Source organism: Chlorocebus sabaeus, chromosome 20 (assembly GCF_047675955.1).
Source record: "Chlorocebus sabaeus isolate Y175 chromosome 20, mChlSab1.0.hap1, whole genome shotgun sequence".
Lineage (NCBI taxonomy): Eukaryota > Metazoa > Chordata > Mammalia > Primates > Cercopithecidae > Chlorocebus > Chlorocebus sabaeus.
The window spans coordinates 107,722,817-107,747,763 of record NC_132923.1 but is presented as its reverse complement, the minus strand read 5'-3'; the positions used below and the strand labels follow the sequence as shown (position 1 = coordinate 107,747,763).

The window sequence follows — 24,947 nt, the reverse complement described above, 5'->3', positions numbered from 1 at the left end:
TTAATCTGAGTTAAAAACTAATTGGCCAGTTAGGATCACACTTGACTAGGGCACAGACTGACTCCCTCATCCTCATTCTGAGCTGACCTCTGAGCCTTATGTGATGGATCACAAATGTGTGTCACGGGTACTGGCCCAGTGATAGAAAATGACTTGCTTTGCCCAATAGCATGGGGCAGAAGTGACGGCAAGTGAGTTCTGGATCCCAGGTCTCATGAGGCCTTGCAGTTTTTGCTTTCACTCTTCTGGAACTCTGCTGTACAAGGGAACCTGTCTCACCTACCGGATGATTTGAGGGCACACAGAGGAGAACCAGCACATGCCGTGAACAGTCAGTATCAACTCCCAGGCTGTGAGTGAGGCTGTCTTGGACCTTCTAGTCTAGCTGACCTGTCAGGTAAGTATAGCCCCATGGCTAAGCTTAGAAGATACTGCCCAATGAGCCCCTAGAACTGGGAGAGATGATAAATGGTTCTTTCTCTGAAGACGGTCTGTTGGAATCCCTTGTTACGTACACAGTTAGCTTTCGCTGATACACATGCGTGTGGAGCAGTCTGGATGCGGCTCGGCCCTTTGCTCTGTTCGGTGCTGGCTCCTCAAGGGCAGGGAGTGTTTCTGTGCCGTCTTGTGTCCATTGCCCAGTAAGGGGCTTGTCTTGGAGCTAGTGCCCTGGAAATGTTGGCACGATGGAGGGAAGGAAGGAGAGGTTGGACTTGCCTGCCCGACTGACCAGGGGCTTCTGGCCTCTCAGAGGAGCTGGGGAGGTGGGCTGTGTATTAGAAGGAGCACCAGCTCCAGAACCCGCAGGACAAGGTACCAACCCCAGCTCCATACCCCACAGTCGGGTGACCTTGCATAATCCCCTAACAACCCTGCAATAAACACAACAGCACCTATCTGCAGGATTGGTTGTGAGGTCTAGGGACAACATATTTAAAAGGAGCCAGTGTAGTCCTTAGTGACATAATTGGCCCTCAATAAAAGGCATCTCATACCATAATACTGAAGCCCCTGGATAATGAAAATGGTGACGGTCACCTTTCATTTAGTGCCTATTCCTGTGTTGTGTGCCCTACACCCTTTATCTCTCCCTCACTCCATACAGCAGCTCTTTAAAGTGGGGATTCCTACCCCTTCAGTTTAGAGATGAGACACGGAGGCTCAGGGAAGTGAGTTTACTCACCCAAGGTCACCTGGCCAACATATGGCAGAGCAGGGACTTGAACCCGTGTTTAGGCTGACTCCACACCTGGGCCTTTATCTGCTCTGCTCTGTGGCTTCCCTGGGGTCAACAGCCCAAGGATCCCCTCAGTGCAATGCCAGATGTGTAATTTGTGGCCTAAGCACTGTTTTCCAAATGCTGTGAAATGTGTCAGAGGTGGTGGCCTCTTGGACAAGGTGGCCTGGAGCACAGGAAGATGAATGGTCCAGCCGGGTTCTGTCCAGGGCTCTGGCTGAGAAGGTGTGGGTAGAAACCTCCACCCATCCAGGCCCCAGCAAATACGATTTCTACAAGTGCAGATAGGCCGGCTGCCTGTTACTGCCAGAAGCTAAGTTGTTCTTTATGCCATAATAAATCTGGCTGTAGGAGTCAGCGAAAGCAATGATTACTTCTATGACCTCTCTGCTGGTCCCTGATTGGGACGCATTATATATTCCAGGCACCCAGGAGATGGAGCCGTGTCACTGATGGATGCCAAGGCCATTTGCAAGGCCCTCATTGGGAGTGGGGCCTGGCCACTCTCTCTCCCTGGGCTCCAGGGACCTCCCCCTGCTGACTTCTGATGGACAGGAGTTTAATGAGCTTTGGCCTCAACACCCCCATGGCTCTAAGGGCAGTGCAGAAATAATGGAGTCATTGCATAGGCAGGATCAACAGGTTCAAGTCAGGCAATGAATAGCCAGTTGGTAGAGGATGAGGGCTTTGGATGTGGGGATGTGAAAAAGCAAAGCTTTATTTGGCACTGAAATGCACACTGCTCAGTGCTCTCCGTAGACTGTCATATGTCAGTCTCCAGTTCCACCTGTGAGGTGGGTACTGTGATCATTGCCATTTTACAGATGAGGAGACTGAGGCTTAGAGAGCTTAAGCAACTTGCCCCAGGTCAGAGAGACAACAAGGTCACACAAACAACAGCAACCAGTGTGATCCTTTGAAAAAACAGGGCAGATCCCGTCACTCACCTACTCAAACCCTCCAGTACCTCCTGTTGCTGTGTGCATGAGCTCTGCACTCCTGACCATGACCTCTTGAGGCCCACATGTCCTGGCTCCACCCTCTCTGTCCACGTCCCTTCTGCATGCTCCTGCTCACTCCAGGCTCTTGTTCCCCCATCGTTCTGAGCTCTTTGCATGGACACATTTCTCCAGTCCTGCATACCTGGCTCCTGCCTGGTGTCCAGTCCCCAGATCAGATGTCCCCTTCCTGAGATGCCCTCCCTGAATACCCTGAGTGGCCCTCCAGCACCCAGTATCCCTTCTCTTTCAGGGCCCATCCTCCGTCTGCCCCTCATTGCTTTCTCACAGTGGGTGATGAGCTTGTTCATTCACTGGGTATTTGTTCCCACCAGACTGTGAGCAGCGAGAGGCTAGGGCCATGGAGGTCTTGTCCTCCTGTGTCCCTTGCACTAGGCATGGTGCCTGGCACATGACAAGAACTCAATGAGTATTTGTTGAATGAATGAAAGTTGCAGAGCTGGGGCTGGAGTTCAGGTCTGTCTGGCTCCAAAGCCTATACTCTTAAGCACATCATTTTTAGTCCTTGGATGACCACATGGCTTGATGTCATGAGGCTAGATTCCAATGCTGGCTCAGCTGCCACCATGCTGTGTGGCATTGAGCAAACAGCTGGGGCTCAGTCTCCTGATGTGTCCATGAGGAGGCAGAACTAGGTGCTTTCTAGGAGCTCATTCTAAGTAGGACAGCATCAGGTTCAACATCCCTCAGACAATGGGGCTGACACTGCTCAGGGGGGCTCAGGCCATTGGCCTAAGCATCTGGTTTCTGAGGCTGGTGGCTTTACGCTGACTTTAGTCTGACGGGCCTGCACCCCAACCCTGGCTGGTCCTGGTGATCATGATAGTGACTGCTGTGCATTGTACCTAATACAGACATTGTTCCTAATCTCCCCAGCATCCTGAGAGTTGGGTATCACCAAGCCCATTTAGCAGGCAAGAAAGCCGAAGCTCAGAGAACTGAGGGCAGAGCTCTCAATGTCAGAGCTAGAAAAGATTCAGTCTCTGGACTAGAACTTGGGACTGACTCCAAAGCCAGTGCTCATGCAAACTCAGCAACAACAGCCAGTCTATGCCTGCACCACACCAGCTGTTTGAGGCTGCTCTCAACCCTTAGCCAGGCTGTTCTCCCAAGTCTGATCTAGCTGGGCTCACCTCCACTGAACCTCACCATCACCAGCCTCTCCAGGCCCAGGGCTGGCAGGTGGCGGGCCGGCTTGAAACACTGCCGGATCATCCTAGTCTGCTGAATTCTCATGGTGAGGGTGGCCTGAGTCAGTGGGAGCGCAGGAGCTGAGAACTCCTTTCAAGAAAAAGGAAACTCATCTAAGCTCACCTCCTACTCTCTCCCTGGGGTGGGAAGAGGGACCCTGACCAGAAATGTCATTTTCTGCTGATTTCAAAGTGAATAATGTGGCTTTCTTGGGCTGTGTTTATTCTCTTAATGCATCCCTGTTTGAAGAGCACTGGGCTCAACATCCCTCAGAGACAATAGGGCTGGCATTGCTCATTAGTGCCCAGGCTACTGGCCTAAGTATCTGCTTTCTGAGCCTGATGAAACCTTGGGTATAGTCTGAGCTTTGGTCTGATGGGCCTCTGTACCTACTTTGGCAGGTCCTTGCATTATACCTAATGTGGACGTTGTCTCTAATCTTCCCAGAAATCCTGAGAGATAGATGTTACCAAAACCATTTGATATACAAGGAAACAGACTCAGAGAGGTGAGGTGAATTGCTTAAGGCTACACAGCTAGAAAAGAGCCAAGACAGGGTTAGAAGCCATGTCGCTTGACTCCAAACCATTGCTCTTGTAATCACTGGAGAAATACTGGCAGATCTAAACCTGAAACACATTGTCTGCTGGAAGTTTCTCTTGTCCACAAACCAGTCTGCCCTCTCAACACTCACTCAAGCTAGGCTCAGCCACAGCCACAAACAGGCTTAGCTGAGGCCCACAGTCAAACAGGGCTCAAGGCTGGGCATCTAGTAGGCCTGCAGTAAAAGCCAGCGACTGGACAATTTAATGTCTTGAATCTACAGAGGGTGGAGGTGGCCTGAGTCAGCAGGAGCTCAGAAAGCCTTTTCAAGAAAAATGAAATGTATCTCAACCCACTCCCTACTTACTCCCAGGAGTGGGAAGAGGGAACCTGTCCAGGAATTTTATTTTCTATTGGTTTGAAAGTGGAACAATGTAGCTTTCTTGAGCTGTGTTTATTCTGTGACTGCATTCTCTCTTTGAAGAGGGCTGGGATTGCTCCCCAGGGCTCCAACCCATGCATGCTCCTTTCCCTAAAAAAGGCATAGAAACTCTTCCCCTTCTAGCCTCTTACCTAATCAACCCTTTGCTCCCTTCCGTGTCTGCCTCTCTCCCTCATGACAGTTATTAATTTATTGTCTCTGAGCTCCAAATACATCCTTCATTGCCCTGATTTGTAATACTGGAGCTGGACCCTGTGAACGGTTCTCTTGTGCCAGCTGGAAGTATATCAGGCTTTGTCAGGAGAGGGCGCTAGAGGGACACTGTAAGGTGATAGCAACGGGAAGGCACTTCCCTTCCAAGTTCTGGTCCTCCTTCCATATTTTTGTTTCCTCAGCACAGGAACCAAGGCCCAGTGCTATTACCTCAGTGGCCTGTGTGGACCAGCTCCAAACGTCTTTTCTGTATAACAGAAAAGAACCGTCAGGCTTTACTCTCTCCACTTGGACGTCGATTCTATAGACCAGCCCTACTCAAACTTCACACCAGCCTGCACCTATGTGGGATCAGGTTCCCACAAAGACGGCCATGTCCACCGACTGAGCCTGCTTACTTTCCCTGGCAGGTTTCTTAGCCACTGGAGGCTGCTTGTTCTCGTGGTCATCACTCCCTCATAGAGGAAGTCTGTTGGGGGGAGGACCTTCTGAGGCCCTAATTCCTTGATTATTCACTTTCCCTCAGCCTAGACACAGTAGCTACTTTTTTGCATTTGCTGCTTCTGGGTCTCATAGAGTGTTCTTTTACCCTTTTTAGTAATTAACTATCCTTTGTTAGATAATAATTCTTTATATTAAAATTTCCATGTTCAGATTATGGGTGTGAGCTCTGTCTCTTGACTGGATCCTAATTGATAAGGAATCCAGAGCAGGAATGGTCCCAGGTGACAGACCCGCAAAGATGAGATTTTGGTAGGTTTCATTGTGCCTTTGGGCTTGAGCACAATGCTGAGTTCCTTGCCAGTGGGAGTGGGATGCTCGTAATCTACAGCATAATGGTATCATAACGATGCTATCACCTGTGGTGGATTTTGGTGCAATGCCAACTGGAGCAAGTGTCTTGGGAACTCAAGTGACTCCTGCACCTGGCCATGATTACACCAGTAATGATGCCCACAAGGACTGTGGTATGGGATGAATCTTGCATGCACTGGAGCACTTACTAGAAAAAAAAAGGCAAGTCGAGGTTATTTAATTCTCAGCTGAAATCATAGTTTGAGGACCACAGAGTTTCCATGTCATCCGTAAAAGAATCTCATATTTCATGTAGCCACAGGGCTGATGTTGCTGAAAACCAAACATAAAATTTAATTGTGTGGGTGGCAGAATTTAAATGTCAGTTAAATTTATAGCATCACAAGTTTTTCATGTGAAAGTTTGGGTATAAATTAGGGAAGAATGTGATCTTGAAACTTGGAATAGGGACATCTGGTTGGACTCAGATGAAATGGAGAATCCTGATTCCCTGAGGCCCTCTGAGCCTCCCTTGCCAATGGAAATATCTTCCCCTCTTGCATCTGGGGAGGTTAGTTTTCCTTTGTTTGAAAACGTGGTGATAACCTCATATGGGGCAGATGCCTTGAGACAGCATGACCATTATCCTCAGGAGATGCCACAAGCACCGTTTGTTACCACTAGATCCATAACCAGGGTCAAATCTCAGCATGCTCCAAGGGGACAGGTACTCACTGTGATGCAGAAGGAGGCAATGCAACGGAAGAAAGGCAAGATTTTGCTAATGGCAAGATTTTACATAATTCAGGGAATATATATGAGAGCTGATTCTAAGGGTGGAAGATAATAATTCTGAATTCATGGATGTGGATTTGGTATTTAATGTGTTAAGTTGTGCAGCTGAAGTTGGCTCTAACAGTTTACTCAGTTGGTTGACTGAAACTTGGGACTTGAAGGTGGCTTACATTTAATGAAGTTGAAATGCCAGAGGTTCCATGGCATAATGTGGAAGAGGGAATCCAAAGGCTTAAGGAGAGAGGATGTTGGAGTGAATTTATCATGTGTGGCCTGCATAACCACTCCCCCAAACTATCTTCCATGAAAATTCTCAGAAGACACCTTCTTAACTAAGGCACTGAGAAATATATTATTGAAAGGTGAACTTTCATCCTTAAGAAACTCTGTGGATGTTCACCTTCATAGTCCAGTTATTACCATAGATTATGCTATCATTCCTATGAGCTTCTTGATTTCACGGGTACGACAGCCTCCTGGAGCAGCAGAGGCGAAGTGGGATTGCTTAATAGCCAAAGACAATATGGGTGATGTACCATAAAGGGCAGCAGGAATGTACCTGTAATTAGAATGCCTTGGCCCATAGGGATCTTTGGTGGTGACTAATTGACCACTTTGTCCCCAGAAAGGAAATGGACAGATAGCCTACTAAAGCACTGCTTGATCTGTATAACAGAAAAACAAATGAACAAACAAAACTCTTAGCACTGGTGCCCAAAACCTGACTTGAATGACTATGTTGGAGTTATGGTTTCTCATCCAGTTTCTAGACCTAAAGCAATTCACAGATCAGAGCTTTTGATTTAAGAGGATGCCAGATCCTTTGAAGAAGATTCTTGCAGTAGTGCTGTAAGAATATACCATAAATCTTCCTCCAAGCCTCCTTTATTCTAAGTGAAGTAACTCAGGTATGGAAAACCAAATATTGTATGTTCTCACTTATAAGTGGGAGCTAAGCTATGAGGATACAAAGGCGCAAGAATGATATAATGGACTTTGGGGACTCAGTGGGGGAAGGTTTGGGGGGTGCAAGGGATGAAAGACTACATAGTGGGTATGTGTGCACTACTTGGGTGAGGGGGTGCACTAAAATCTCAGAAATCACCACTAAGGAACTTATCCATGTAACCAAAAACTACTTGTGCCCCCAAAACATTTGAAATAAAAAGAATTAAAAAAAACTTCCTCAAAGCCTTCTTCAAGGGAACCTGTGGCCACTTACTAGAATGACTGCATTTGGGGAAAGAAAGTACCCAGACCTTTGGGGGATTACTAGACATTGAATCTGAATTTATGATAATTCCTGGGGATGCAAAATGCCACTGGGGTCCACCATTCAAAGTCTTGACTTAGATCATCAGATGATAGATATTTAGTCCAAATGTGTTCAGTTGGTCATTCCCCCAGTTTCTGAATGTGTAAGTGAAATTGGCAGACTCTCACTGGAAGAGAACCCATTTTGGGTCTTTGACTTATGGAATGAGGTTCATCATGGAAGAAAGCACCTAAATAGAAGTTTCTGGAACTTCCTCTCTGCCATGATAGCAAACTGGAAGCACTTCCATATCCCTGGGGAAATTTCAGAGATTAATGAAGCCTTGAAATATGCAGGGGTGGTGATTCCTATCTCATCACCATTTAAATTGCCTATTTGACCTATGCAGAGGTTGGAAGGGTTTTGGAGAATGACTATATTATTGTATATTTCATTAGGTGTTAACTCCAGTTGCAGCTGCTGCCTCAGATAGAGCATCTTTACTGGGGCAACTCAGTATACCACTTTGGTATGTAGCTGTTGACCCATCTACTGAATTTTTCTCTGTACCAATTAGTGAGGACCATCAAAAACAGTTTGCTTTTACCTGGAAGGGCCAACAGTACACATTCACAGTCTTGCCTCAGAGCCAAGTCAATTTCTCTTGCTTTCTCCTATTATTTAGACTACAGATAATATGATCATTTTGACATTCTACAAAGCATTGCACTGGTGTACTACATTGATGATGAGCTGATTATACCTGATGAACAGGAAGTAGCAAGTACAACATATGTGAATGACAGAGTGGGAAATAAATCCCACAGAATTTCAGAGGTCTGCCGTCTCGGTAGTTTCTGAGGTTCAGTGGTCTGGAACATGTTGAGATGTCTCTCCAAGGTGAAAGTCAAGTTGCTGCACATTATCTACTGCTAAAAAAGAGGCATAGCACTTGGTAGGCATTTCGGATTTTAGAGGCAACATATGTCACATTTGAGTGTGTAACTTTGACTCATGAGCAAAAATCTCCATCAGGCTTCCAGTCTTGAGTCAAGGAGGTTCTGCAGCAAATTAAGGCTTCAGAAAAAGGTTTTCTACAACGTGGATGATCCAGTAGAATCCAGTGATTCTCAAATTGTCCATAGCAGGTAGGGATGCTGTATGGAATCACAGTTAAGCCCCTAAAGGGGAATCACAATGCAAACTTTCAGGATTCTAAAGTAAATCTATTCCTGTTTATTCAGACACAACTTCCCCCCCGCCCCCCACCCCGAGAAACAGGTTCTAACTTGCTACTGGACTGTGGTAGAGACTGGATGCCTAACTGGGACATCAAGTGACCATGCAGCCTAAGACTGCTAATTAAGATTCTATTGACAACTAGCTATAAGGTTAGCTTTGTGTGGCAGCAATCTATCATCTCATGAGAATGATATTAAAGAGACCTCACTTGGGCAAGTCTGGAAGGTGTGAGTAAGTTGGATAAATTAGTAGTTCAAACTCCTCTAACATCAACTCCTGCTTCATTGCCTTGTCCCCCTCAAATCATGCCTATGGCTTCTTGGGGAGCTCCTTATGACTAGTTGCTGAACAATGAAAACTCAAAGCTGGTTTACAGATGGTGCTGTCTGATACACCACCCAAAACGGAAGACTGAGGTTTCACAGCCCCATTAGGGTGACCTTGAAATACAGTGGTGGGGGAAAATCTTTTAAGCAGTATATTTGGTTGTCCATTCTGGAATAAGAGATGACCAGAAGTATGGCTCTACACTGATTTATGAGCAGTTGTTAATGGTATGATTTGGCTGGATGGTCAGAGACTTGGAAGAAACAGGATTGGAAGATTGATGAAGGGGAATTCTTCAGAACAGTCATGTGGATGGGCTTCTCAGAATGGGCATAGACTGTGAAGATTTGTGTCCCATGGGAATGTTTGCTAAGGGGCATCCACTGCAGTGGAGGCTTTCAGTAAGTAGGTGAGCAATATGACATGCTTTGTGATGATCAGTTAACCTCTTTATTCCTCAGTCCCTATGCTTGTTCAGTGGGTCCATGAGTAAAGTGGCTGTAGTGGCAGGGATGGAAGATATACCTGGGCTTAAGAACATGAACATTCCCTTCCTGAAGACTTCTTTGGACACTGCCACTGCTGGGTGCTCAGTCTTCCGACAGAAGAGACCAACATGAGCCCACAAGATGGCACCGTTCCCTGGATAGACTGGTCATCTACCAGGTTTCATCTTGATTTCATTGTACCTCTCCCATCATGTAGGGGGCATAGATTCCTCCTTATTGAAATAGAATCATTATCTGGGGATAGATTTTATGTCCCTGCCTGTGATTCTTTTGTCCCTGCCACCATCTGTGTACTCATAGAATGTCTCACCCACCATCATAGTATAGTACACAGAATTGCCTCTTCCCAGTGAACTCACTTTACAACAAAGGAAATACAGAAGTGGGCTCATTCCCATGGAATTAACTGGTCTTACCACATCACTCATCACCTGGAAGTGAATGGTCTAATTAAAAGATGGAATGGCTTACTGAAGTCTTAGGTGTGGCACCACTCGGGAGACATTCCCTGAAAGGATGCGATATGTGCTTTGAATCAGACACCATTGTATAGTGCTACCTCCCTCATTGTTAGAATACATGGGTCCATTAATCAGGGGTGGAAGTGGGAGTGGTTCTATGTCAGTCAATTTTCAATCAAGATACAGAAAACATATGAAATTAACTGAGGGGGAATGAAAGAGAACTCTAAAGAATACCACTAAGATGAAGGAGAATGTACAAGGCCCAAAACTTAGAAGGAAGAGAGGATCCTCTCCACAGCAGAGATTCAGGCCCTTGAGGAAGGTACAGTTGCAGCCTATTGGATGGCAGACAATTTCACTGGAATTTCAGTCCAGAGATGGTCTCATGGTGGGCCAAGGTTAGTGGACACGGCTGCTGAGATGCTGATGAAATTCAGAAGCTGCCTGTGAGGGTTTCTGTTGAACTTGCTGGGAAGCCAGCTGGAGCACTGGCTGCCAAGAACTTTCTCAGAGTATTTGGGGTGGGAGGATAGGAAACCAGTTTTGGGAAGATAAGTGGAAGTCAGCTGGGGCTTCTATAGATCCTGCCTTTGGGAACTCAGATATGGGAGGGCTGCTGCTGTCACCAGCGGTGTGCTCTACCGAGTGTCCTGCACACCACCGAATGCAAGAAGAAGCCAAGTACTCTGGAATCAGAGTGTCCAACATCCTGTCAGTGCCATCTATTGACAGAATCAACACCATGCTAGCTTGCAAGAGAAAATGTTCTAGTTTCACAAGCAGGCCATGAGGGTTGGATTTGGAACTCAGAAGCAATAAATGAAAACTGGTACAGGCTCCTCCCGTTATTATTCTTAATCACCCACTTGGAGAATGTTTGCTTCTTGTCTTTGTAAATTTGAGCTCTGCTGGCTCAGATATCTTTGTTCCTAAGGCAAGGATGGGGGGAATCCCAGAGGACACAACACTGGTTCCAGTGAATGGAAGGATGAGACTGCCTCTAGCCATTTGGGGTCCTTACATCACCTATCAAACGGGCGGATAAAAGGGTTACTCTATTGGATGGAATGATTGATCCTGGTTTCCAAGGAAAAATTTGATTGCTTCTACACAATGGGGACAGGCGGGCTATGTCTGGAACTCAGGGGATTCTGCGGCGGTGCCTCTTAGCACTTCCATGCCCAACTGTAAAGGTTAATGGGAAACTTCAGCAATCCAAAAAAGGCAGGATAATTGAGGGCTCATATCATTCAAGAATGATGTTTTGACTCACTCTTCCCGGTAAAAAAACCCCAACTAGCTGAGGTTCTGGTTGAGGGTAGTGGAAATTCGGAATGAGTAGCGGATATAAATTATGGCCTTGTGGTCAGTTACAGAAATGAGGACTAGAGTAGCTTTGCATATTTTCTCATTTCTTGTTACATGTATACATTTATGACTATGTTAATTGTTTCCTTCTCCTTCTTCCTGTTGGTATTATTATTTTTCTTTTTCTTTCTTTTTTTTTTTTTTTTTTGAGACAGAGTCTTGCTCTGTCACCCAGGCTGGAGTGCAATGGCACAATCTCGGCTCTCTACAACCTCTGCCTCCCAGGTTCAAGTGATTCTCCAGCCTCAGCCTCCCGAGTAGCTGGGACTACAGGCACCCGCCACCACGCCTGGCTAATTTTTTGTATTTTTAGTAGAGACAGGCTTTCACTGTGTTAGCCAGGATGGTCTCGATCTCCTGACCTTGTGATCCACCCACCTTGGCCTCCCAAAGTGCTGGGATTACAGGTGTGAGCCACCGCACCCAGCCTATTTTTCTTTCCAACCATTATTTCCGGTTCAGGGGATACATGCGCAGGTTTGTTACATGGGTAAATTGTGTGTGGCAGGGATTTGCTGTACAGATTATTTTGTCACCCAGGTAATAAGCATGGTACCCAATAGGTAGTTTTTTTGGTCCTTACCCTCCTCCCAGCCTCCAACCTCAAGCAGGCCTGGGTGTCTGTTGTTCCCTTCTTTGTGTCCATGTGTTCTCCCCATTGTTATTTATGTACCAGTTATTGGAGGTTAACTTTACCGTATGGCCTTTAGGAAACAGAATATTCAGTGTGACTGTGCTGATTTTGAGGAGTAGTTCATACAGCTAGCAAGGGGTAAATGATGTTGGAACTATGTATCTCCTTATTTTGAGGCAAGGGTGGGAACTTCCTTATGTGTACAAGGGACAACTGCATTTCCTTAGGTGGAAACACAGAGTTGCCTTGTTGTGAATGGAAGTTTAAAAGTGTGTAGAAGATATATATGGAAGCTGATTAGTCAAAGGCAAGGACTGTGATGGTTCCACCGATTGTTTCTCAAGTTCACCCTTCTGTGTCCTGCTTTGTGTTACTGGAGCTGGATCCTATAAACATTTGTTTGCAGGCTGGTGCAATGTTAATCTCTGTCAATAGAGGGCAGTGGAGGGGTATTGCAAGGCAATAGAAACGGATGGTATTTCTTTGTTTTGTTTCGTTTTTTGAGATGGAGTCTCTCTCTGTTGCCCAGGATGGAATGCAGTGGCGTGATCTTGGCTCACTGCAACCTCTGCCTCTCAGGTTCAAGCAATTCTCCTGTCTCTGCCTCCCCAGTAGCTGGGACCACAGGCGCGCACCACCACGCCCAGCTAATTTTTGTATTTTTAGTAGAGATGGGGTTTCACCATATTGGTCAGACTGGTCTTGAACTTCTGACCTCAGGTGATCCACCCGCCTCAGTCTCCCAAAGTGTTGGGATTACAGGCGTGAGCCACTGTGCCCGGCCGAATGACATTTCTTTTCTGGTGTTGGACCTCCCTCTGTTTTGTTCGGTGTGGGAACTGCCCAGTGGCACTCCCCTCAGCAGCCATCAGGGACCAGCTCTGCTGCACTCCCAGGCTAGGCTCTCCTCAACTGGCAGCCACTTTTACAGACCACAGCCACACCCATAGTCATTGCCAGAAGTAGTAAAATTCCCGTCTCCTTGTCGTTTCTGTGTTCGAGAGTCCTTTTTTATCCCTGTTAGTAGTTTACCCCCTTTGACTAATGAACCTTTTATATTTTGTTTTGTTTTGTTTTGTTTTTGACATGGAGTCTCGCTCTGTCGTCCAGGCTAGAGTGCAGTGGTGCGATCTTGGGTTACTGTAACCTCCGCCTCCCCAGTTCAGGTGATTTTTCTGCCTCAGCCTCCTGAGTAGCTGGGACTATGGGTGCACACTGCCACGCCCAGCTAATTTCTGTATTTTTTGGTGGAAATGGGGTTTCATCATGTTGGCCAGGCTGGTCTTGTACTCCTGACCTCAAGTGATCTGCCTGCCTCGGCCTCCCAAAGTGCTGGGATTACAGGTGTGAGCAACCACGCCTGGCCTCATGAACAGTTCTTTACATAACATTTTCCATGTTCAGGTTACTGGTGTGGTCTCTGTCTCCTGAATAGTCCCTATTCACATGCTCTCCACCCTGGCATTTGGCCTTCTTGCTGCCTCCATCTCAATCAGATTTGAGATGAAGATTTGGCCTCCCCCTTGTTCTCCTCTTGGCCTTTCTCTTCACCTCTGCCTCTTTCAGATCCGTCTTGGAAAGTCTCAGTTTCTGTGCGAAGATGGCGAAGATGAGGATGTGGCATCCTCCCAGCATGCCTTGCGGAAAGGCCAAAGCCTGGAGCTGGGAATCAGGATGCCTGGGTTCTAGGTCCAGCTCAGCTTCTAACCTATGTCCTTTACAGGCGGGGAAAGTGAAGAGAGCTTGTGTCAGATGTCTGCTTACATCCAGGCTGCTGTAATGGGCTGCAAAGGCTTTCTCCCCACCTCAATTTCCATGATGTTCTGTGATCCTCATGACAACCCTTCTTCTTGTGGGTTGGCTGGATAGATCTTATCATTATTATTCCACTTACATTATTATTCCAATTATATTATTGTTATTCTGATTAATACAGTGCTTAGTGGGGGCAATTTTGCTTCCCAGGGGCCATTTGGTTACCACAATATGGTTATGCTACTGGCATCTAGTGGGTAGAGGCCAGCAATGCTGCTAAATATCCTATAATGCATGGGACAGCCCCCCCTGCCCCCAACAAGAAATTGTCCGGCTTGCAACGTCAGTAGTGCTGAGGATGAGAAGACCTGAGTTAATAGGTGTAGAAAGAGGTCCCACAAGGGGAGGTGGCTTGCCTAGGGTCACACAGAAAGGGAACAGCAGAGCTTGGATGAGAGCCCAGGCACTGAAACCCCCAGCCCTGGTCTTTTCAACCCTTCCCCATTCTTCTCCCAGGTCCCAGGGTAGGAAGGCAATGGGAAGCCAGTGAAACCTCCCCCAAGGAATTCTGTGCCTGCAGGTGGCTGACATTCTCCTCTCGCCTACCTGCCTTACCAACCCCCAGCCACTTGCCAATGCAACCATCTGCTTTCTCAACTCCTGTTCTGAGCTGCCGGGAAGCTGCTGAGAAAACTGCTCTCAGTGAGTACTGGCAACATCGCCAAGGGGTGATTGCCAATGTTGGCGGGCTCCAGCATCACCATCGTTTCTGCCACCTCCCTGTCATCTGCTCCGACCTCCCTTCCCTTCAAGGACTATTCAGATCCTCCACCTTTCTTAAGCTCTCCCCTAGTCCCACCATCAACTCCTTCACTCCCAATAGTGACCTGACTTCCTCAAATACTCCCTTCTCTCCTGAACCTGTTCTCAGCCAACTCGGGAAGAGGACTCTTAACCTTATCTCAGAACAGACTCTCTCCTCCTCTAGTTGAGAGCCAATCTGTTTCATTTCTTTCATTTCTTCCCCTCCCATCCACATACTGCTTGTACTGCCCAGATGAGCCACTCACCCTGCTCACTCCAGCTGCAAACCTCCTACTCACCTTCAAACCCAGCTCAGATGTCAGCTTTCCTAAGATGCTGTAACAGATGTGGTTGGTGTCCCCCTCACCTTGGCTCCCTGAGTTCTGCGGCTACAGACTGTTCTGAGCATGCTGAGAGCTTCCCACCTCAAATGCCTGTATCTCTTTCTCTCTTTCTCTGGCACCTGGAGAACTTGCTTGTCTGTGTAGCAGGTGTCAGCTAGGAGTACAGGGGACAGGAGGAGTTAATGCCCGAGAGGCGGTGAACAGGGCCCACTGCCCCTTAAGTCATGAGAGTGGACTCTGGGACGTCTTCCACGCAGGCCTCAGAGGCTCCCCAGCAGGACTGAGCCCCAAAGCTGCCATCGCTGTAACCCACTGCTTAGTTCACACTTCACTGACTTTTCTCTTTTCCCAGCTTAGTCACTCTGTTTCCACATTTTATCTGAGAGGGATTCCCTTTCAGATAAACTATCAGCACTGGGCCCTTGACTCAGGGCAAGCTGTTGAAATGACCATTTCCTGGGGTTGCTCACATTGGAAGCAGCAGGCGGTTCTTCCATGTGCTTCAAAAAGAGCACCCTTTGTGGCAGCCACCCTGAGACACACCCCTGTCCCCCTAACCCTGGAGGGAGTTAACTGCTCCCTCCTCCTGTTCCCTGATGTCTGTTATTGTTACTTGACGCAGAGTTTCTGTGTCTTGTTCCAGACTATCAGTCCCTGAGATAAAGGCAAGCTCTTCCCCACCTCTGTGTCCCCTTAACCTGGCACGTCACCCCGGCACATCAGTGGCCAAGAAATGTTTGCTGAGTGAGTGAGGAAGGGAATGGGTGAAGGGGACAGGAGTCTCCAGGGCCACCCATGGTGGGTGAGTGGCCCTGTGAAGCAAATTGTCCCATGGATGTGGTCCTCTGAATCCCGCCTTCTCCTCTCTGTCAAGGGGGCCTATCCCTGCCCGCCCCTGCCTCACCCTGCCGTTGACCCCCGTCCTACCTGCTATGATGCAGTCTGCCTAGTGCAGGCCAGGAAAAGTCTCCAGACAGGGGAGTGGGCGTCTCAGCAGATTCTGGCTCTGGCTAAATGAAGGTCACAGGAACCAAGTGAAATGCTGTTATAATGCGACATAATTCAGTGCTGCCTTCCAGGAGATGTTGCTTTGGAGGGATGGATTTGTCCCAGCTGGACTCTGGGGCGCTTTCTGAAGCACACGGAAGAACCACCTGCTGCTTCCAATGTGAACAGCCTCAGGAAATAGTAATGTAGACAGATCAACTTATTCAGGCCAAACGCATGGACCCAGTTTCCAGCAGGAGGAATTAAAATCCTGGCTGAGGAAGTGAAGCAGCTGCTGCGGAACCAAGTGGCCATGCAGGCCACATCCAGCCCTGAAGCCCCTGGGGAATGGGATGCTCCGAGCACAGATTGCTGGGGAGTCAAACTCTGCCCTGGTCCCGTGAAAGACCATTTTACAGATGAGAAAATAGGCCTGTGGCAAACTGAGGCAAAGGAGCCTCAGTGCCCAAAGTCACACACATTGAGCCAGTGGCAGAGCTGGGGCCCTGAACTGAATCCAGACAGCTCTGGCCCCACCCTCCCCCACGGCTGTGAAGATCAGGCAGTGAGACTCGTGCTGAAATAAAAACTAAAACAACCGACATCGTGACCAACTCACAGGTTGGGCCTGCCCTTTTGTTACAGACACTGGCCTGGGAATGAGAGACTCTGGGATCTGATGCTGGTTCTGCTCTTACCTTCCTGTGTGACCTGAGTTTCCCCATTCAGAGGGCATAATGCTCTGCTTCCCAGGATGCTGTGAGATCACATGAGGTCCAGAAGAAACTCTTTGGCACACTGTGAAAGTAAACCTGGGAACAGCGTTGTCGTCACCCACACACCTGCAGCGATGGGATGCTGAGGACAGGGATGGTCCCTCCACTGAGCTGCTAGAAGTGAAGGAGAAACCAACGCGTCTTTTTCTAGGCACACAGCTCCGAGCCAGGGGAGGGGCCTCAGGGTGGGTTGTAAGTCTGGAGGTCTTGGCCTGCCTTCCTCCCATAATGTAGGGATGTCTCTGAAGCCATATTCCCCTTGCTGTCCCAGCAGGTGACATGGAATCTCAGCTCTTAAACATCCTGGCTGCAGAGGTTTGGCAGTGCTGGGCTGGGGGCAAATATCTGGGGAAGAGAAAGAGAAAAAGAAGAGGTTTACAGAGGAATGGGGAGGAAGAAGAGGAGGGTGAGAAGAAAAGAAGGCGGCGGGAGAGGATGAGGAAGAAGAGAAGGACAAAGAGAAGGAGACAATGGAACATTTGGAGGAGGACTGTTTCCATTCTATGGTACAAAATGCAAGCAGAAATTGTGGGCTCTAGAATCAGAAAAATCTAAAATCAAAGACTGGCTCCACCACTCAGTATTTGGGGGACTTTGGGCTAATCATTCAACTGTTCTAAACTTCAGTTTTCACATCTGTAAAATGGGGATAAGAATGGTGCCCATTTCTTAGAGAGAATCTTGGCAAAGCATTCAGTACTATGCCTGGCCAAGAGCAAGTCCTCAATATGCAGTAGCTAGAGCGGCAGCAGAAGTGGAAAAAGGAGCTGTAAATCTACAAATGTGTGTGTTCTGGGAGAGGCTGGAAAATCCATCCCACTGGAAGATAAGAGGGCTTGTTCATACAGATGAGCAGATGGATTTGTCCGAGTTGAGAGAAGTCTGAAGAGGCACAGAAGCCCAAATCACACAAGCAAAGGAATGTAGCTAACAAATTTTACTGTGAGGACAACAGTTTATGTACCAATGGTGGCTAAATTGATAAATATATAAGAAGCTGAGGCCGGGCGCTGTGGCTCACACCTGTAATCCCGGTACTTTGGGAGGCCGAGGTGGGTGGATCACCTGAGATCAGGAGTTCAAGACCAGCCTGGCCAGCATGGTGAAACCCCGTCTCTACTAAAAATACAAAAATTAGCCAGGCGTGGTGGTGGGCACCTGGAATTCCAGCTACTCAGGAGGCTGAGGCAGGAGAATCACTTGAACCCGGGAAGCAGAGGTTGCAGTGAGCCGAGATCATACCGTAACTGGACTCCAGCCAGGGGAATAGAGTGAGACTCTGTCTCAAAAAAAAAAAAAAAAAAAAAAAAAAGAAGCAGCTGAAGGCCAATTTCATGTCAATAGATCACTCAGGAAGAAATGTACATGAGCAAATGACTGTCATGTCTCCTGTTAGGGAGACGGAGAGGGCAATCCACAGTGAGGGAGCACTGACTGTGTGGCAGCCACACTGGGGCACTCACTGGGGTCAACAGCAAATGAGGTGCAGCAGTTGAAACAACATGAACTCAGTCCCACAATGGGTGAGTAGTGGAGCCTACACTCCAGCCCAGCTCTGCCTGCAGCCAAGGTTCTGAGTTGGCCAACACTATGTCTGAAGGCTGGATGTTCCCAGGCCTGTAAGGCCCAGCAAGACTGGAGAATAGAGCAGCCCAAGATGGATGGGTATAGACACTACGGGTGCAGGGCCCTTCCCTTTAGTCATGATGGGCCAGACAAGAAGTTTAGCTAGAGACCATGTCTGCAAGCCCAAGTTGGCTGTGCTGAGCGGCAGGCTTTCCATCTCCTTGGAACTGTGAAATGCTTGCAGGCTTTCCCCTCAGCCCCCACCAAGACAGGCACCCCCACCCCTGCACATGGAGACTGGAGCTTTCTCGTCTTAGCAGATGCTACCTGGGTGGTTGTGACTACAGGGCTGTGGGTGGAGATGAGACAACTCAGGATGTACACATTTTTGAATTGGGATAAAATACCAGCTAAATATTTGTCCTAGATTTTTCCTCTTGAGGAATTGAATTATGAGATGCCAGTTGTTTTAATATGAGCTGTGTATCATCACACACAGAGTCTATTACATGCATAGTGAGCCGCACACATGCATACAGAAGCAACTACACACACAGATACACACCCACACACACAAAGAGGAGATCCTGGAACTATTTTCCTAAGGGACCATTTTCAGGGCTCACTTCAAGAACACTGAATGGTTCTTAGGAAGCAGAGAAAGTCTCCAAACTCAAGAAAATGTTTTTCCTAGGACCTGTGAATGCTACACATGATAATTGTCCTAATCTTGTTCCTCTAGGTCCTCTCTCTACTCTCCAGCCCTACCTTGCCCTGAGGATTATTACTTCCTTAGCCCTTGGGGTGTTCAGCTTCCTGGGGTCTCCCTGAGCCACCCTCCTTCATCTAGCTTCCAGAAGGTGAAGACAGAATAGAAACTTTAAGGTCAGAGCTCATCTGTGGAAATGGAGTAATCCAGTTTTAGCACCATGGACAGCCCCCGCCATCCCCCAATTTCTTCCCTCCCAGTATTGGAGGAGGCTGAGGTTCCATTCTGATAAATTTGGGAAGGAGAAACTGGGAGCTTCCTGCTAATAGCATTAGGACATGGGGACATCCGGGTTACTGAGAGGTCTGCATCCAGACAGGGCTTCATCTCCTCCAGCCACAGGCTCATAGGTTCTTTGAATTCTCCAATCTAATATTTCAAAGCCATGCATATTTTGCCCTCTGTGATATATCCATGATTGTTTTAATATAAAATATAAAATAATGGGCATTTTCCACACAGAGGGATGATGTCCTGTACCCATGTTATGGCTTCATGTATCTCTGGGCACACTGCCAAAATTCCTCTGGGGTGTGTGGTGTGAGGTACACTGCCCACTGAGTGAAGGCCAAGATCCTTGACTTGGAATTCAACATTTTATGTTCTGGCTCTTAACTTTTCCTGATCATCATCCACCACTTCCTCATTTTCCTCCTCTATTTTCATCCCTGCCCACCCTCACATGTCATACAAGATTTACTCTCCCCTCACAAACTCCCTACACATACAACAGGGTCGCTTTGAGCCACTGACTCACCTCCAGCTCTCTTTAGACTGAACCCTCTCCCCATGGGAGAAAGTGGGTCTTTCCACCCCTGCCTTCTCTGCTCCTGCCTGTGAATACAGACACACAGGTCCTCATCCTCTGAGCAATCTGAGGTTCAGCCCATGCCACCCAATAGGGCAGAGGAGTGGCTCTGCTGTTGTTAAGGAATAAACATTAGCTGAACCCCATGGATTTGTTTCTTTTTTTTTCTTTTTTTGAGACAGAGTTTAACCCTGTCACCCAGGCTGAAGTACAGTGGCACAATCTCAGCTCACTGCAACTTCTGCCTCCCAGGTTCAAACAATTCTCCTGCCTCAGCCTCCTGAGTAGCTGGGATTACAGGCACCTGCCACCATGTGCAGCTAATTTTTGTATTTTTAGTAGAGATGGGGTTTCACCATGTTGGGCAGGCTGGTCTTGAACCCCTGACCTCATGATCCTCCCGCCTTGGCCTCCCGAAGTGCTGGGATTACAGGCATGAGCCACCATGCCCAGCCCATTTTTCTTTTTTTTTTTCCTTCCTTCTTTCCTTCCTTCCTTCCTTCCTTCCTTCCTTCCTTCCTTCCTTCCTTCCTTCCTTCTCTCTCTTTCCTTCTTTTTTCTCGTTTTCTCCCCTCCCTCCCTCCCTCCCTCCCTTCCTACCTTCCTTCCTCCCTCCCTCCCTCCCCTCCCCCTTCTCTCTCTCTTCTCTTTCTCTCTTTCTTTTTTTGACAGGGTCTCCCTCTGTCTTCCAGGCTGGAGTGCAGTGGCATGATCTCGGCTCACTGTAACCTTTGCCTCCTAGGTTCAAGTGATTCGCCTGCCTCAGCCTCCAGAGTAGCTGGGACTACAGGTGCTCACCACCACGTCTGGCTAATTTTTGTATTTTTAGTAGAGACAGGGTTTTGCCATGTTGGCCAGGCTGGTCTCGAACTCCTTACCTCAAGTGACCTGCCTGCATTGGCCTCCTAAAGTGCTGGGACTACAGGTGTGAGCCACTATGCCCAGCCTCATTTCTCTTTTTGATTTTTGTCTTGTAACATGGGCTCCTCATCATTGCTCTTCCTCCCTCAGCCCTGCCACAGACACCAATGAACTAAGAGTTTCAAATCTTGCCCAGGTCAGCTGCAGCCGGAGAGTAAAGGGTTGAGCCTTTGGAGAATTTTCCTCACCCTATAGTCTAATTGTGGCTCAGTGAACCTTCAACAGAGATAGAGGCTGTGTGCGAACTGAGGCCTCTGCCTCAAAGCCTCCATGTGAAATCTCTTCCTGTGAGATTTCCTGCTGCTCTAGCATCGGGCCAGGGCCTCCAGGAGGCTGTTGGGGTGGACAGAAGGAATTGCAGCTGTCCCTGTCGGCATCATGAATGGCCCTGATCCTGGGAGGTTAGAGCAGGAAGGTGCCACTCCCACACTGTTCAACAGCCCCATGGACACCTGCTGTATGCCAGGCCTGTCCTGGGCTTGGGGGCCACATGTGTAGGTTGGACATTGCCCTTTCCCTCGGGGAGTTCACAATCTATGGGCTGGTGGATGAATCACAAATTTGGCCCAGAGAGTGGACGTAACTCAGCCCAGGTCCCACAGCCAGACAGCAGACAGGGTTGGGACAGAGCCCAGGGTTCCTGACACCCGGGCTGCCCGACCAGGACTTACTGTGCAGGTGCCAGGCCAGCAAGAGGGGTCGGGAGATGTTTTCCAGGGCAAGACCCTGACTTGTGATAAGCGTACACAGAGACAGAATCAGAAGTAAAGGGACCGGACCCACAGAAGTGCTTGCACCTGCTGGCGGCTCCCTATCTCCAACTCTTATCCAATTCTGTACTTGAAAAATGGCACCGCATCAGTTAGGACCTGAAAACACCAACAAACGGGCTTAGGCAAATTTGGTAAGTCAGCGGCACAGCCGACTGAGAACTCCAGAGCTGGTGCTCCCCAGTTGCCCTTTGATCCTGCGTTCAGGTTCGGGCTCCATCTCTCTGGCAATCTCTCCTCTCTCCTTCTCGACTATTGCCCATCCTTGCTGGCCCATCACACCCTCACTCTGCAGCGATCAGAAAAGAGCCAGTCGCTTCCGGGAGCTCACTCTGAAGAAAGGGACAGCTCCTGTTTCCCAGAAACCCCAGCAAACATCTCCTCGCCTTTCATTGGTCTGAACTGGGTCATGTGTCATTGCCAGAACCAATCACTGTATCCAGCAAGATAGGCTAGACCAACCGGCTTAGGCCAATCAGAATCCGGCCCTGAAGCTGAGGGTGGGTCATTCAGGGCTTGTGTTGAGAGGACAGGGTAGTTCCCTGAGGGAGGGTTTGTGTACTTGGTGGGAAGTGGTGACATGGGGGCTGGGGAGGCAACAAAGCCCTGAGCTAGATGCCATCGCCATTGCCTGAGATCATGAAAATGATCCAGTCAATCAGAACTCCCCCTGCTGCTCCAACCCTGTCTCCATGTCCTGCCTTATGGCCAAGCCCTCTGCTTAGTGGCATGGAGTCCCCCTTCCCCGTACTGGCTCATGACTCCATTCATTTGCCCTTGCTGTACCCTCCATCTGGGATTCTCAGCCCCCAGCCTTTACCCTCCTTATCTTTTAGATCCCAGGTCAAGCTTCACCTTTTGCAACTTTAAAATAAATAATCTCTGCCTAAAATAAATAATCTATCCCTTCCCACAGCACCTCGCTCCCACCACCATCATTTCCAACACCGTTATGGTCAGGTTTCCTAATGCATCCCCGCCTCTACTTTCCACCTGCTATCCACACAGAGCTGCCAGTTCCTTGAAGGTTTGGCTCTGTATAAGACTTAATTAATTTCTGTGTTCTCAGACTCTGGGTACTGCCTGGTTTAAAGAAAGAACTCAATAAATATTTGTTGAATTAATGAAAATAAGTTTGTGTTGGAGACATGACTTATTTGTAGGTGTTTGCATTTTAACAAATGGCAAAGCCTCAAGCCATAGGAATGGAGCTCCAGTGGTAGAATTTCAAGCACCAATAAGCTGGGGACAGAAGCTCCCTTTAGTGCTTGGGGGAGGAAATGGCTGTCTTGGAAAGTGGAATTTTCTATTCATGCCTTTTCAGTGCAAAGAACAATCACGTTGTCTCCTGAAAACAAATGTGTTTCCCTTTGGCTGTCTGGTGGGAGGAAACTTCTCTAGTCCTGTCAGCTTTCCTGCCCTGGTTCTGGTTGAGAGAATGTTCCTCCTGACATCCCTGTGAGTTATGTGGGTGATGCCCTGGTTGACCTTCTCAGCTCTCTGACCCCCTAGCCCCCAAGCCTTGCCCACCAGTCTATCTCTGTCTCGGTGGGGAGACCCCAACATTAGTTGGGAGTTTGAAGAAGCCTTGTTCTGCAGCTCAGGCATTTCCACATCAAGCCCATTGGCTTGACTGCTTCTCTCCAGCTCACCTGAGGCACATCCTGACCATTTGTGCCCTCCTTGGTCCTCTAGTCAAGCCCACCTCATGCCCCAGCTCCACACACTATGCATGCTCTCTGCCCTCAAGCTCATCCCCACCAGTCTAACCCAGAATTCTCCTCAGCAGCACAAAGCTGGCTGGGTCCCTCCCAGCTGGAAACCCTTCCCAGGCTCCCAGTGCCCTCAGCTCACAGCCCATGCAGAGGCACAGATATCAGCCAGATGCACATCATGAAGTACCTGTCCCTACTTTTGCCCCGGCCCTTCTCCCTGTCTAGATGCCCTCCCCTCTTCGTTGATCTGGTGAGCTGTTACTCATGCCTCAAGATCCAGCTCCAATATCCCCTTCTTAGTGAAGCCTTCCCTGCTTGGCCTATTTCTGTCTTGGCACACGTCCCCCGGTCTGTCTCCTCCACTAACCTGTGAGCATACCTGGGTCAGAGGCCAGAGTGATTTCTGTCTCCAGCATCAGACAGCAGAAGAGGTGTCAACTTGTGTTTGTAGAGGGTTAAATGAAGGATCAAACTTGCTACTGTTACAATAACAGCAACAATTGTATCTTTTATTTTGGAACATACACTGCACACCAGGCACTGTGCTAGGCAGTTTGCCTGCATTTGTCTGCTATGACTTTACAAGCCTTTCTGAGTTTGGTACCATTATTAGGTGCATTTTACAGATGAGACACAGTGTGCTCAGAGAGGTTAAGGGGCAGTCCAAGGTCACACCATGAAGGAGTGAAAGGGCTAGAACTTGAAATCATAGATGTCTGGCTCCACTTGCTTCATTTACTGGGGACCTACTATGTTCCAGGTGCTGTTCTGTGGTCTGGGGATACAGAATAGGCCAAGTCCCTGCCTTTATGGAGCTCATATTCTAGTGTATGGTGTAGGGAAGGGACGACAACAAATGAACATATAACAAATGCCAGGGGCTGATCAGTGCTAGATAGTGGGGACATATTACTTTGCTAGGGCTGCCATAACAACACCACAGACTAAGTGGCTTAAACGACAGAAATGTATTTTCTCATAGTTCTGGAGGCTGGAAGTCCAAGATCAAGGTGCTGGCGGGGTTAGTTTCTTTGGAGTCTCTCTCCTTGGCTAGTTACCTTTGTGCTGTGTCCTCAAGTGGTCTTTCCTTTGTGTACACTTTGATATCTGTGTGTCCTAATCTCTTAGGTCCTCATTTTTGCCTTAATCACCTTTCTAGAGACCCTATCTCTAAATGTAGTCACGTTCAGAGGTACTAGAAGTTATGGCTTCAACACGAGTATTTTGAGGGGACAAAAACAATTTAGGGAGTCAAAGAGTGATAGATGGGGGTTGGTGACACTTTAGGGGACATCTGAGCAGGGATGGGAATGAAGTGAAGGTCAAGCCCTGCTTACAGCTGAGGGAAGCATACTCCTGGGCAGGAGAAACAGCCTGTGCAAAGGCCCTGGGGAATAGCAGAAGGTCACTGTGGGCGGAGCTTTGTGCTGGGGAAAGGAGAGGGGATGAGGTCAGGGGGCAGTGGGAGCTGAGGGGGGCAGATGCATGCGTGTTCCCAGAACATCCTTACAGAACTTAATGGCTCAAATGGACTGACTCTTCCTACCCCTGGGAGTATGTAGTTCAACACCTGTGTTGTGCAGAAGGGGAAACTGAGGGCCAGAATGGGAAAGGATCTGTCCAGAGTCACACAGTGTGTTGATGTTGGACCTCCTGCCTAAAGACTCTGCCTTTAGCAGCCCTCTCTCTGGGGAGGTG

General features: G+C 48.3%; 1 long non-coding RNA gene across 1 annotated transcript; it reads right to left on the bottom strand.

Moving 5' to 3' along the window:
• Positions 1-1,937: 1,937 nt before the first annotated feature.
• On the bottom strand, positions 1,938-22,503 carry LOC140709387 (uncharacterized). The gene is made up of 3 exons (XR_012089892.1): positions 21,436-22,503; positions 5,506-5,648; positions 1,938-3,537 (listed from the first exon to the last, which is right to left on the bottom strand). It is a non-coding gene; the product is annotated as an uncharacterized lncRNA (long non-coding RNA).
• Between the last annotated feature and the right edge of the window lie 2,444 nt (positions 22,504-24,947).